The 15854-nt window shown below is 43.9% G+C and overlaps 1 pseudogene; it reads right to left on the reverse strand.

The window, feature by feature from the left end:
* Positions 1-15854, reverse strand: part of LOC127444921 (dachshund homolog 1-like) — a 219818-nt pseudogene that overhangs the window by 137694 nt on the left and 66270 nt on the right.

The following is a 15854-nucleotide window of genomic DNA, read 5'->3' on the forward strand; positions in this document are numbered from 1 at the left end:
TGATATGCCTGACCCTCGAACGCGAACCGCAGGAAGGGTCTGTGTCGAGGAAGGATCGAGATGTGGAAGTACACGTCCTTCAGGTCTACCGCCGCGAACCAATCTTGATGCCGGACACTTACCAGAATGCGTTTTTGTGTCAGCATCTTGAACGGGAGTCTGTGTAAAGCCTGGTTCAGTACTCACAGGTCCAAGATTGGCCGCAACCCACCACCTTTTTTCGGTACAATGAAATAGGGGCTGTAAAACCCTTTCTTCATCTCGGCTGGAGGGACAGGTTCTATCGCGTCCTTCTGTAGGAGGGTAGCGATCTACGTGCGCAGGGTGGCAGCGTTTTCGCCCTTGACCAAGGTGAAGTAAATACCGCTGAACCTGTGCGGGCGCCTGGCGAACTGAATTGTGTAGCCGAGTCGGACGGTCCGGATCAGCCATCGCGACGGATTGGAAAGCATGAGCCATGCGTCCAAATTCCACGCGAGGGGGACCAAGGGGACAATGTCATCGGACGTACCAGCAGGTGGGGCCTCGCGGCGGGGTGGAGCGCGAGGTGCCACAGCACGTCGTGGCCATGCTGAGTCTAGGGACATCGAAGCATTTACCTGGCTCCTTGTGACCACCCCCGGAACAGCCTGGGACAGGGCGGAAAGGGCACCACTGGAGCACCAATCCTGCAAGAAAAAGCTTGTGGATGGTAGTCGTGGTGACGACCGTACGCACCGGGTATGTGACCCAGGGAGGAAGGAAGCCGCTCTTTTGCTGAACTGTTAGGTACCGCAGCCACTTGGGCGTGCGGCGAAATCAAACATAAAGGCAACAAAAGATTTTCCACCCGGCCCTCCACCGTGGACCTCCGTGGGTTCTTTTCCACAGGACCTCCGTGGGTTCTTTGGCGCCGGCTGTGAGACGGGTGGCGTCGGCTTCCTGCGGTGGGTTCCACGCCGGGGCCGGGCCAAAGGGGCGGGCTGCGGCGGAGCCGGTGCAGTTACCGCAGGGGGACGCCCTTGGCGACGAACAGACGGGGTGCGGGATCTTGAGCCGTGCCGGGGCAGGATGTGCCAGATTGCCTCCGTCTGCTGCTTCACTGTCGAGAACTGCTGGGCAAAGTCCTTGACGGTGTCGCCGAATAGGCCCGCCTGGGAAATGGGGGCAGCAAGGAACCGTGTCTTGTCGGCCTCGCCCATCTCGACCAGGTTAAGCCAAAGGTGGCGCTCCTGGAACACTGGTGTGGCCATCGTCCGCCCGAGAGACCGCACCGTGACCTTCGTCGCACGGAGAGCGAGGTCAGTCGCCAAGCACAGTTCCTGCATCAAATCTGGGGTGGAACTACCCTCGTGCAGTTCTTTCAGCGCCTTGGCTTGGTGGACCTGTAGGAGAGCCATAGCGTGCAGGGCAGAGGCGGCTTGTCCAGCAGCACCGTAGGCTTTAGCCATCAGTGACGACGTGAGCCTACAGGGCTTGGACGGGAGCTTAGGGCGTCCATGCCAGGTGGCGGCGCTCTGCGGGCATAGGTGCACCGCGAGCGCCTTATCCACCGGGGGAATCACCGTATAGCCCTTGGCCGCCCTGCCATCGAGGGTAGTGAGAGCGGGGAAACTGCGGAGTTGGGGCCGGGCAGTAAAAGGTGCCTCCCAAGACTTCGTCAGCTCCTCATGCACTTCCGGGAAGAATGGCACTAGAGCGGGGTGCGGCTGCTTTGAGCGGCGCCGCGAGCCCAGAAACCAATCATCAAGCCGTGAGGGTTCAGGTGAGAGTGGAGGGTTCCACTCTAACCCGACGCTCGCGGCTGCCCAGGAAAGCATGTCCATCATTTCGGCATCGGCATGTGACTGGGCGATCGTCCCCAAAGGGGGAAGCCCAGCTGAGGCTTCTGCGTCCGACTGGACAAGCCCGCTCTTCGATGCTTCATCATCTTCGCGGGCTCCAAACAAGAAGCCAGACTCGCCATGAGACGAGTTGGCGAACTCATCCGGAAGGTCCGTGGGGGATACCCGGTGGAGGCGATCCCATTGGGGTCCCCAAATTGCCCCCAGTGCTAGCCGTGCTGGCGTCATACCCGTAGGTAGAAGAACCAAGGTGGGGAGCCGCTGGGGTGGCTTGCTTTCTTACGAAAGCAAGCCGCGACCGCAACGTTGCCATGGTCATGTTCTCGCAGTGAGAACATGAACCATTCACAAACACTGCCTCCGTGTGGGTCGCGCACAGACATGAAAGATAGTGATCATGACCATCCGAAGTTGAGAGATAACGACCGCAACCAGGAATAACACACAATCGGAAAGGCATCTTTGAAAAGACGCGTTTTTAAAAAGACGTCCGGTGTGTGCGCTCTTTTAGAGAAATATATACTCTTTTAGAGGGGAAAAAAGCTCTTTCAGAAATATACTCTAGTTTTTCTGCCAAAGCGCCCAGGGGCATTCTCTGCAGTGCACCAGTGCAGAGGAGGGAGAAGCCGCTGAAATGCGCCGTCAGATCCAGCAGAGGTGAATGAACAGTAGTATTCAGCTCAATGAGCATGACCGTTTGGCTCCGAAGATAAAATCTGAATGAGTGGTTGCATACCAGCTACTTTTATACCCGTATGTCTGGGGGAGTGGCATGCAAATACCACTCGCCAATTTTCATTGGCCTTTTATCAAAGACCAGAGGTGTCTCGGGCTCCCAAGAGTGACCCCTACTGTCACTACATCAACACAACGTCGAGTGAGTGACAGAGAGGGAAATACATTTGACTTTGGAGTTTACTAAACTCCAGATTAATTTTGACACTCAAAATTATTTGAGTTTTTTTATTATTATGTACAGCATATAACCTCAATTCCCAAAAAGTTGGGACAGTATGAAAAATGCTAATAAAAACAAAAGGAGCTATTTGTAAATTATATTCACCCTTTGCTATATTGAAAGCTCTACAACTACACATTATATGATTTATTTTTCTTGTGAATTTCATTGTTTTTTGAAAATGTACAGTAATTTCAAAACAGATGATTGAAACACGCTCCAAAAAAGTTGGGACAGTCGAGTGTTTACCACTGTGAAACATCACCATTTCTTCTTATAACACTTATTAAGCATTTGGGCACTGAAGACACAAGTTTGTTAAGTTTAGAAAGTGGAATTTTCCCCCAATCATCCACTATGTAGGTCTTTAGCTGCACAATTGTACGGGGTCTTCGTTACTGGATGGTGTGCTTCATAATGCACCATGCATTCTCAATTGGAGACAGGTCAGGACTGCAGGCAGGCCAGTCTAGCACCCACACTCTCTACTCACACAGCCATGCACCTGTAATCCGGGCAGTATGTGGTTTGAAGTTGTCCTGCTGGAAATACAGGGACCTCACAGGAAAAGACGGTGCTGGATGGTACATATCTACTACAAAATTTGTACATATCTGTCTGCATTCATGGTGTTCTCACAGATGTGTGAGTTGCTCATGCCATGGGCACTGACACACCCCTGGCCCATACAGACACTGGCTTTTGGACCTGACGCTAATAACAGCTTGGATGGCCCTTTTCCTCTTTGACCCAAATAACATGACGACTTTGTTTTTAAAAAACATCAGACCATAAAACACAGTTCCACTGCTCTACTTTCCATCTAAGATGAGACCAAGCCCAGAGAAGTCGGCAGCGCTTCTGGACAGTGTTGATGTAGGGCTTCTGCTTTGCATAGTAAAGTCTTAACTTACATCTGTGGATGCAGCAGCGAGTGGTGTTGACTAACAAAGGTTTACTAAAGTTATCCCAAGCCCATGTTCATGATATCCATTACAGATGAATGCCGTTTTTTTAAGACAGTGACATCTGAGGGATCAGAGATCACGTGCATTCAGAAATGGTTTTTGTCTTGCCCTTTACGTACCGAGATTTGACCAGATTCCTTGAATGTTTTACTATGTTTTGTCACTGTAGAGGGTGAAATGCCCAAAATACTTACAGTTTGTCTTTGAGGAATATTGTTCTCAAAGTGCTGGATCATTTTCTGAAGCATCTGTTGGCAAACTGACAAGTCTCGATTCTGATCCTTGCTCTTGAAAGCCTAGGCTGATTTAGAGGCTCCTTATATGACACGATTGTCTCACCTGTTTAACATCTCCTGTTTCACATCACCTTGTTATTTCAACTCGTCAAATTGTTATTGGTCTTAAATTGCCCCTGTCTCAACTTTTTTGGAGCGTGTTGCAATCATCTGATTTGAAATTACTGTACGTTTAAAAAAAAAAAACAATGACATTCACAAGGAAAATCTTAATATAATGTTTAGTTGTAGTGCTTTCGATATAGTAAAGGGTGAATATAATTTACAAATCACTCCTTTTTGTTTTTATTAGCATTTCTCATACTGTCCCAGCTTTTTCGGAATTGGGGTTGTAAACTCAATATCTTGTTTCACAAATGTAGCATCAATTAAAGTTCAAAACATAACTTTATAAGCAAAACATTTTTTTTTTCCAATGAGAAATGTTTGTTGAAAATGTAAATTTGGTGTGAATAGATATATTTTTATGGGAATTTAACACTTTTATTAAAGCATTTGCAATTAATGTTAAATTATACTGTATCTTCTCTGTAAAAAATAAGTTTTTTTTACACTGGAATAAAAATTTTTACTGACATTTTTAAATACAACTCAGGTTAAAATAAAATTTGGAATGCCCAATGTGCTCTAAGTCCTCGTGGTGGCATAGCGACATAGCGCATGTGGAGGCATCACGCTATTCTCTGCGGCATCCATGCTCAATTCACCATGCGCCCACCCGAGAGCGAACCACATTATAGCGACCACGAGGAGGTTACCCCATGTGACTCTACCCTCCCTAGCAATCGGGCTAATTTGGTTGCTTAGGAGACCTGGTTGGAGTCACTCAGCATGCCCTGGAATCGAACTCGTGACTCCAGGGGTGGTAGTCAGTGTCTTTACTCACTGAGCTACCCAGGCCCCCATTAGGAATAAATGTTAAATTAAATTGTATTTTCTCTTTAAAAATACAATTATTTTTATGGTGTATGATTCACTGGAAAATTACTCTGATTCAAACTCTGATTGCTAACCTGAGCTCCTAGGTTCAAACCCATTTCGTGAATCTTTTCGGGTGATTCATTAAATAGACTTGATTCAAAAGAGTCATTTGTTCATGAATCAGGCATCATGCTCCTGCTGTGTTTGTTGTTGCATGCAGCGAGGTCATCGCACTTGAAAGACGTAATCCAATAACTCACTAGATGATATCTGAAGAAACAACATATAAACGCACACAACCTGACTGTCGCCAAAGGTGATTCGATTTTAAATTATCATCGCAATTTGCAACCATTTTAGTTGCAGTCTGAAGCCCTGAGGACATCAGCTAAGAAAGTGCTGTTAATTCAGATCACGCTTCACCTTCGTTAAAATGGTCCGATTACGTGTGCATACTGGACGAAGCCAAGCCACAATCGCATGTGAAGGTCTGTTTGTCCGACTCCACAAAAATCAGACTGGTACAATTAAAGTTGAACTAAAGCATTTACATCACATTTAAAAAAATATATATATTGTTTTAGTCTGACTGAAATAGAACTTTTAGTGCATGAAAATGTATTAAATGATAAGCTGGTGAAATTGGTAAACAAGCATGTTTTTTCAAATGAAGCTGGTTGACTTATTAAGCTTACCACCAGCAGCATACAGCATCTAAAACACAACATATGCTGGTCAACAGATATGATGGTTTATCTTATTAAAAATGTTACACAATTTCAGCAACAAGCAACTGAATTAAAAAGACAAAGCAAACAAAGCCATGTGCAAGTACTGAGAATTAAAGTTAAGCTCTTAACATAAATTTAAGTATTTCCTATTTTACACTCTCTGAAAGATTAATCAACCACTTCCTTTTCCTGTTCTCCTTTCACTCTTAATTATGAATCCAGAGCGTCCTAAATTCCTTATGTCTCATTTGAGAAGTAATGAGATTTGTTTGTTGTGGCAGTAATTATTCCCTCATCTTCTTACCAGTGTGAGACATCATTCCTGAGGACATGATTCCAGAGACGGAATGGGGCAGGATGTGAGGACTCTCGGGTGATGTCACACTCTGGGTCCGTTTGGGAGGTCTGCCAGGTCTGGAGCTGAAATATGAACACCAAATGTCAGACAGGCACTTCCTCCACTGTCCTACTGCAGGCTGCCTATTTTGCATGCAACGCTACAATCTACACATTTCACCGTGTAACAAATTATTATTATTATTATTATTATTATATTTTTTTTTTTGTTTGTTTTTTTGTTTTTTGGTTCCTGGGTAGTAAGTGTTATTTCCTAATTGCTTATGCCTCAAAAGCATAGAAAATGGCTATTATTCCCCACAAACTTTGCTTTTGTGACCAGGACAGTGATATTTTGAAATGTACCTATTTTCCAGAACATTCCAGATAGATTCAATGCTGAGTAATGTAGGGCTTTATTGGTTGATTAGATCAGTGTTACTATCAGAAATAATTAATAATTAATTCTTTAGTTATTAGTTAATATTTAAATTAATTAATTGAATCTAACTCATTAAAACCTCATATGGGCTCCAGTAAATGTAGTGTGCTGCGTTTAGGAGCGGGTTTGGTTATTAGCAATAATTAATAATTATCAAAGATTATTATTAATTATTAAAATCAATAGAACATTGATGAGAATCAATGTTAGCTTTTTTAATCCTTTAAATCAACAATTATCAAAGATAATCCTTAATCGTTAACATCGATGAAACATTAATTAAAATGAACATTAGCTTATTGATCACTCAAATTCAACAATCATCAAAGATAATTATCAATTATCAAAAATCAATAGAATATTAATAAGGACTAATGTTGACGGGGCACAACCCTGGAATCAGGGACTAATAACCAGATAGTGTAACAGTCTCAATATTAGATTATTTTCTTAGGAAAATCGACATCTGAAGAATATCGATTTTCGGGAAAAAAACAATGAATGAAGGCTTGAATCCAAGCACTGACATCCCGTCAGCATGACACAGGTGTATGCAAAACAAACCAAAACACTTCTCTTTGTAATATAACCAAGTTTATTTATGTAGTAATATCAATTAATAATTAATACAATGCAGTCAATAAACTTCCAACTTACAGCTACAAACTAAACAGTGATATGATTAGATATGGAAATCAAAAGAATCCTATAACACATGAGGGTGTGTGTGTGTGTGTGTGTGAGAGTGTGTGTGTGTGAGGAGGGACGCACACAAAATGGTGGACGTGACTCTCGTGGAGAGTATGTCATGCGAGACTTCCGGCCAGAGAATATGGCCGCGAATGTGGGCGGAGAGAAACCAGTCAATGTTAGCTTAGGGACAAAGCTGAGCTTTATCACGAAGCTATCTACTAGCCAAAAATGTGTGCGAGAATGTTTGTGAGGGGTCACGTGTGTGTGTGTGTGTGTGTGTGTGTGTTAGTACGAGAGAGAGAATTAAGTGACGGCCCCAAAGCCGATTTCGCGATCGTGGGAGAGAAAGCAGCTGTTAGTTTATCACTCAGAGACGCGGTGGATGGCTCGTAAACCGTCCCGCGGTCTTTGATTCTTTAATGGATAAACTCATGTGCCGGTCTCACCCGCGATGGCGGAAATGCACAACAGTCCAATGTGGTTGGACTACAATACAACAAATCTCTTTTGTGATAATTAATACCCTGAGTGTTAATCGCAATGAGCGGACTCGGTGGTCCGTAAACTGTACAAGCAATAACCTTGATACACAAGAATAACACACTGTAATATTCTATCTCTGCCCAGACGTAAACCTCTTACTTGAATCGCATGAGGACGCAGAATGTGTGTTCATCTGTCCTTTAACTCCGACTCGGTTCCTCGAGGCTTGGGTGATGACGGGAGGCCGTTTCCTCGCTCTGTCGGCGGGTGGTATGGCTGCTGATTCTCGGCGGGCTGGCAGAGAAATCAGCAACGTCGACTTGATTGAAGATGAAAGAGATATCTTTTCTCTCTTCACTTCTGCAGGCAAACGGATGAAGATGCGGATTGCTCGGCGGTCTCCTTTGGATCCGTTAGAGTGTTCGGTGGAACTCAGAGTAATCTCAACTCGTCCAGCGAGATGGAGATTGTATGGCCACAGTTTCAATTCGGACGTTACTTCCTTGTGCCACGAGGCTGCACCTGAGAGCAGCGATGAGCTGCGTCTACACACGGTGAGCAAAGTTGCTGGAAGTAAATCCCGGAAGCATTTCAGAGGTATTTCTACTCCTGATGATGTCATGGTTGAGGTGCGTTCTGTTGTGTGCCTCATCCTATAGGAGTTGAGAGTTCGATCCTTTAGTGAGCAAGGCTTCATGGGATTTGTAGTCTGTTTTGGACTCCCTTTGTTTGATTTTGGCGCGGTTTTTATCAGTAAGATTTATGACTTATGTGGGGGCCTGAGTTAGGTTTTACGACTGTGTTAGGCCTGCTTTTGTCTTCTATCTGAATACATGAGGCCCAACAGTAAACTTGGAGTAACTTCTAGAACTTTCTAGAACTTTCCAGTAATATAAATAGTAGTACAATACAGGGGCCTTAAGCCCACCAGTTCAGTTTAGTTCCAGCTGCCTAAGTGGATACATATCTGCATTTTTCTGAGATGGCATCAAGAGGCTGCAAGCATCCGGCAGATGCATTTTGCTATGTCTGCGGCCAATTTATTAAGACAAGAGTGAAAAAGTACTCTGTGGAAGCATCTGATAAGATGTGTGAGGCCTACAAGGCATATTTTGGCATGCCTGTCGGGGATCAAGATAAACCCTGGGCACCTCATTTCACCTGCGAGCACTGCAAAAAAACTTTGGATGATAAGATGGACAATTGTTGCTCTGAATTTTATGTTATAAAATTTTATCATTTTTAAAATTGTAAAAGTTTTTAATTTTAAAATGTTTTAAAATGTTCAATGTTATTGAAAAAATATATCATATATGAAAAATGTTGTGAGAATCTCTTCCACATTAGTCATGGGTGAAATAAATGTATTTTTGTAGGATGGTACAGAGGGGAAAAGAGAGCCATGAAGTTCGCTATCCCAAGAATTTTGCGGGAACCCACTGACCACTCAAGCAACTGCTACTACAGCATGGTGGACCCTTCCAAACATCGGACTGGCAAGAATGCACCTGCTATCACGTATTCAGGCCTTCCTTCATCCATCGCCCCGGTGTCACACTGCCATGAGTCTTTAGAAGAGAGCAGCAAGTCAGAGAGCGATGTGGCAATTTCAGATGTGGAGCTGAGGAGAGAAACCCATACCAACCAAACCAAAAAGACCTCAACGACTTGATTAGAGATCTTGGTCTCACCAAGTCCAATGCCGAGCTTTTGACGTCTAGGCTCAAGCAGTGGAACTTGTTGGATGAAAATTTGCAAGTCGCAGATCAGAGGAAGCATCACCAACCTTTTTCCAGCTTCTTCACCTGTCAAGATGGGCTCTGCTTCTATCACAATGTGACCAGTCTGTTCAAGGCAATCGGAATCACCTGTAACCAGAATGAATGGCGCCTCTTCATCGACAGCTCATCCAGGGGCCTCAAAGCCGTGCTGCTCCATAATGGTAACAAGTACCCGTCTCTTCCCCTGGCTCACTCGGTGCACCTCAAAGAGGATTACAACAGCAACAGGATTACAAAAGCATACAACAGCATACTTCAAGGCATCCTTGCTGGATGCCTTGAAGTATGATGAGTACGGCTGGGAGGTCATAGGAAACTTCAAAATGGTGGCATTCCTGATGGGTCTCCAAAGCAGTTTTACCAAGTTTCCCTGCTATCTTTGCCTTTGGGACAGCAGGGACACCAAGGTGCATTACCACAGGTGGGACTGGCCACAGCGGACCAAATTCTCTGTGGGGAGGAACAATGTCAAGTGGGAGCCACTGGTGGACCCCCGGAAGATGCTGATGCCACCACTGCACATCAAATTGGGCCTTATGAAACAATTTGTCAGAGCTCTAGATAAGGAGTCGGCAGCTTTCAAGTACCTTCAAGACTTCTTTCCTAAGCTGTCTGATGCAAAGGTCAATGCCAGTGTCTTTGTCAGACCACAGATAAAGAAGATCCTGGAGTGCAATGAATTCCCCAAGAAGCTCACTAGTTAGGAGAAAGCGGCTTGGAACAGATTTGTTGCAGTGGTTCAGGGCTCCTGGGCAATCACAAGGCCAAAAACTATGTGGAGCTGGTTGAGACTCTGGTGAAGAACTACAGCACAATGGGCTGTAGAATGTCCCTCAAAGTCCATATCCTTGATGCTCATCTTGATAAATTCAAGGAGAACATGGGAGCATACTCACAGGAGCAAGGCGAGCGCTTACATCAGGAAATACTGGACTTTGAACGCAGCTACCAAGTACAGTATAACGAGAACATGATGGGAGACTACATTTGGGGGCTGATTCGTGAAAGTGATTTAAAGTATAATCGTTAATCTCGAAAACCTACTCATTTCTAAATCTTTTGTAGTCACTTTTGTATTACTTTAGTATAAATACATGTTAATTTGGATTCATATGTTATTTTTTTCTGACTTTATGTGAACGAAAAGACACAAATTTGCCCGTTTTCTCATTGGAAATAGGTACATCTCAAAATATCACTGTCCTGGTCACAAAAGCAAAGTGTGTGGGGAATAATAGGCATTTTCTATACTTTTGAGGCATAAGCAATTAGGAAATAACACTTACTACCCAGGAACAAAAATTGTGTTACATAGTGTTTTTAATACCAGTTGTTCTCAATTGGTGGGTCGCGACCCAGAAATCACAGTTAGCGGATAGCAGGAAAATACAAAAAGTTATAAGATCCAACAAAGTTATAAGATCCAATTAACAGATACATACAGTAGATAGGATAACAAAATAAATAAGCTTATCAACTTTTAAAGGAGAGGAGAAACCACTTCTCATATCTTTATTATATGCTCTAAATGGTGCAAATGTAATATGGCTAATACTAATATGCAACATTTGACCAAGTGTTTGTTCAATGCTTTAAGCTGGTAAATCCCACTTCTGCTGTTGTTTATGCATTCAAAATTGTCTGTTTTTTCCTATTTAGCCAATAAACTCAATATCATAATTTTGCATATTGTTGGGCTTATAGTTTATGGTAATATGAATACATTTCAAGTTTGATTTTAATGACATTTTAGTTCCTTTTATGGTAAACAAATCTGGTACAGTTTTGGGTCACCAGTCAATGTCCAATGTAAAATCTGGGACCTGAAGCAAAGCCAGCTGAGAACCACTGATCTACATTGCAAGTGAGTGAAACAGCTTTGTTGATAATAATGGGAGCATTGTAGTTTTGTAGTGTAGACATGTTGAACAATTCTTAGAATCTTAGAGTAACACTATTTACACAAAAGAAGGTACAGCTTGCACAGTCATACACACACATTTATATTAAGAGTTGGACTAATCCACAATGCATATTAGCATGCATCAGTAAATACTCTCAAGGACCGTCTTTTTTCTGACACCTCTCTCTTGTCCCTCCTCCCTCTCTCTCTCTCTCTCTCTCACTAATTAGACAGTACACTCTTCTCCCTTTTCCATAATCAGCCGATTTTTTGCTCATGTATAAATGTATGCTGTGCACCTTGTTACCTGCTCCTGTGCATTTGTAGAATTTACATTTGTCGAGTTAACATGCGTTAAAATCAGCCATGGCTCTCAGCAGCAGCACACACAAATAACATCTGCATTAACTTGAGGTAATTATCTAGACAACCTGCTTCACCTAATTGAGTCTAAGTGGGAGAGGAGCTAGCTTATGGTCCAGTTTCACTCAATTCGGTGCATTTCTGATTTTTCTAACCCTCTGTACACCTCTATGTGAATTTCTTACACATGTAAAATGTGTATACACACACACACACACACACACACACACACAGGTGCGGATGAACTGATGGAAGTGATTAGGGCAGTGAACTTTGGGAAACGTAGCGCAGGGGAAAACTTCAAAGAGTCCTTGAAGAAGATGAGGGAGACAGACTGTGACATTAACCACCCCCCCCCCCCACCCCCCCAACCTTTAAAGGGTGACTCCTGGCTCCCAACGACGGATGAGGAGGGTATGATGACGAAGATGAAGGATCCAAGGAGGATGACCAGGAGGCCTACGGGGTGGCTTCAGGGCTGGGAAAGGATCCGGAGGCCTGGGGGGCGGCCACAGGGCAGGGACTGGGTCTGGAGGCCAGCCACAGGGCAAGGACTGGGTCTGGAGGCTGGCCACAGGGCAAGGACTGGGTCTGGAGGCCGGCCACAGGGCAAGGACTGGGTCTGGAGGCTGGCCACAGGGCAAGGACTGGGTCTGGAGGAGGAGACTCTGGGGAAACTGGCGAAGCCGAGGAAGGGGGAGCCGAGGAAGGCTCGGGGCTGAGAGCCATGGAAGAGTACAGGTAGAGACTGGGGATCGATCTCCATGGTCGTGAGCATGGGCAGAGACTGGGGAACTACATCCGTGGTCATGAGCATGGGCAGAGACTGGGGAGGAGGAGTCCTTTTCCTTCTCTTTCAGCCAGCAGGGAGCGTAGATACGGGGACAGTCAAGGCTACAGGCACTGGCTCTGGCTCATTAACCATGGAAGGCATGGGCACTGGCTCGTTCACCGTGGCAGGCATGGGCACTGGCTCGTTCACCGTGGCAGGCATGGGCACTGGCTCGTTAACCGTGGCAGGCATGGGCACTGGCTCGTTAACCATGGCAGGCATGGGCATTGGCTCGTTAACCATGGCAGGCATGGGCACAGGTTGTGGCCCGGTGTTCCCGCCATAATTGACAGCATATGGGGGAAATGTAACTTCCGTGGTCTCTACCGCTGACTGCGGCAGGGAATTGACCACCGAAACCTGGAGAGGATGAGCCCCCCCCCAAAAAAAATAATTTAGGGAAATTGAATGGAGTTGTTACCTTAGAGATAGGGGGCGTGGAAGGTGCGGAGACAGGGGTCATGGAGGGAGGAGTCGTGGAAGGCGCGGAGACAGGGGCCGTGGAAGGTGGAGTCAACATCTCTAACAAACGTGATGAAAGTGAAGGGTTATGGATATTCAGAGTGGCTAGGATGTAATTTGCCAAGGACAGATTTTCCGCCTCTGGAAGTGCTGTGGGTCTGTGAAAGTTTAATTCAATTCCATAAATGGGCTTGAGGTAAATGTCAGGTATTGATATAGAAGCAGCGAGGTGAAGGAACTTGGTTGAGTATTCCAAGAGGGGAAGATCCTGCCTGAAAAGCTCCATGTATAACTCTGTTGGCTCCATGCTCATGTGGGTCTGGACGAGTGAAAGAGGAGGATTAGAGGGATCGCTGGAGTAGAGGAGGACGTTTGGAAGTGCAGGTAAGTATATCCGTATTTTTGTGGGTCAGTCCTTCTGTAACGTTGGTGTCTGGAGTAGAAGAGGAGATGCAGGAGTAAGTACTTTCAATCTTTTAATTACAATCGCTGGAGTGGAAACAAACAAATCTTAACATCAAACTTAACTCAACATAACTCTTCACAGACTGACAAATGATGAACAAAACTAGAGGGTATATATACACACAGGGAAACTAATGAGGGAATGGAAGGCAGGTGCGGATGATGATAAACCGATGGAAGTGATTACGGCAGTGAACTCTGGGAAACGTAGTGCAGGGGGAAACTTCAATATAAGAGTCCTTGAAGAAGATGAGGGAGACAGACTGTGACAGCAGTAAAAGGCACACAAAAAAAGAAAAGTCATTTGATATAATTACGGGACACAGTTGTCCATGCATCTGCAAAGAGCATCAAAAACTAGCACGGGTGCAATAACATGCAGTATTTTCACATATTTATTTATATATATTTAAAAGTAACTATATATATATATATATATAATATATATATATATATATATATATATATATATATATATATATAATTAGCGAGAAAATACAATTACAGCGCAAATTATTGTTACTCCAGGATGCTTGTGCATCAGCATTAGATGCTGGAAATGTCCTGACCCTTACTGAAATGGAAAATATGACTGGTTAGCAAATATTAAGGTTAGTCGCGTCTGAAATGAACGATCTGATTGGTGGATCAGCTTAGTCGGACTGTCTGTCTTGCTTGTGCCATCAGTTGCGCTCCCGCCTCCCACTGCACATTTATAGAGAATCTCTGTACACTTTTTAAAATAATAATAATAATAAAACACTATTCACTCCATCATCACTTATTTTAGGTGGGCATATGAAAATCCCAAGAAAGATAGGTGGGCATACGGCATATGCCTGCGTATGCCTTAGACTACACTACTGCTTTAATGGAAAGAATTTCGCTCCGAGACTTGGCTCACACCTCTCCCAGTGCTTGTGAGCGCCATTCATCCTTCATAAAATATTAAACTCCCCACCGTTTGCCCTTTTAAAATCTCCCTCTCTCAATTCCCTTGTAGTGTTTCTTTATCTGTCCACTGCAGAGTAAATAAATGAACAAAATAGCCATTTTATCAAAGCACCTGACCTTTGAAACGAGAGAGGATTATCACAGATTTATTTCTCAGCCCATACTCTCACCTTGTACACACAACAGGACGGGTCTGTGCGTGTGTGTGTATTTGTCTTTGACAGTGATGATGATTGCTGTTGTATATGGATGCAGGTGCATATGAGGAAAAAAAAGCAAATGACAGCATGATGATGTGAACATTATATTTATAATGTCGCCTGTGGCACTTCGTTTCAACACGACCCTGTGTATTTCATTTATTCTTTTTTTTAGAAACGCACACACACATTCACACACTTCTCATCTATGTTATCAGATATCTATACCAGCTGAAACTCATGCGTTTTTGTGTTTTATATAAACACAACTGTAAATACACATGCATATACGTATCTGCACAAACACAGTCATCTCTGGCCAGCAGAACAAAATATCTTGTCTATTTTAATTTACATACAGCAGTTATTTCTGGTCCTCAAATCTGATTGGAAAAGCTCCGTTCCAAGAGTGCTCATATTTAGTATAACTGTTCTGGGGAGCTTCACTGTATTTATCACTCTGCTTGTGTGTTTTTGCTTTTTTCCAGACAAGCTGTCGGTCTCTGTGCGTTGCTCGGTGACACACAGCGGTTGATCCTGCTGTGGCCTTGTCTGGAGCTATTTCCATTAGCGAAGCAAAAATAGACAAAATAACTGGCTATATTGTGTTTAAAAGTTACTCGTTATAAACATCTTGCTTATAGAACTGTTGTATACAGTAAAAGCAATTTCACACTTGCACTTTTGCTGAGTATCGCCATGGCTGTGATTACCACTGGTCGATTACCTAGCAGCTCTCTTGCTCGTGTGATATTTATAAGAGCATATTCTGAGAGATGTGCTAAAATGTTAGTGCGAATGACGCAGTTGTAGTGAAGTTCTGTTTTTCTCCCTTCCCACAGCCATGTTGAATTTGAATGAACAGGCTGACATTTTTAATAATTCCTAATGGGGCCATATTTTAATTAAACTGATACTGATGGAATCAGATTAAATGTGGTTAAGCTGTGCAGCGGAAATGACTCAAGAAATTTAAAGAGAGATCAGCAGATAAGGCACCATTTTAACTCTCTCTCCAGCCCGGTGTGATTCATTAACTATGGCCCCCAACAGTTCGCAAAATGAAGAGTTTTTTTTAATCGCTGCGATTTTTCTAGGTACTTAATTTGAGAGGACAGATGTGCACAGGAAACAAGATTTAAGATTAACATGGTAGTGTATGACAAGAGTGAGTCAGAGTGGGAGAGAGGGAGATAGAGAACAAAAATGCAACGTATAACTCAGGGTGCCTTTGAGGACATTT

This window comes from Myxocyprinus asiaticus, chromosome 8, assembly GCF_019703515.2.
Source record: "Myxocyprinus asiaticus isolate MX2 ecotype Aquarium Trade chromosome 8, UBuf_Myxa_2, whole genome shotgun sequence".
NCBI classification, from domain to species: Eukaryota; Metazoa; Chordata; class Actinopteri; order Cypriniformes; family Catostomidae; genus Myxocyprinus; species Myxocyprinus asiaticus.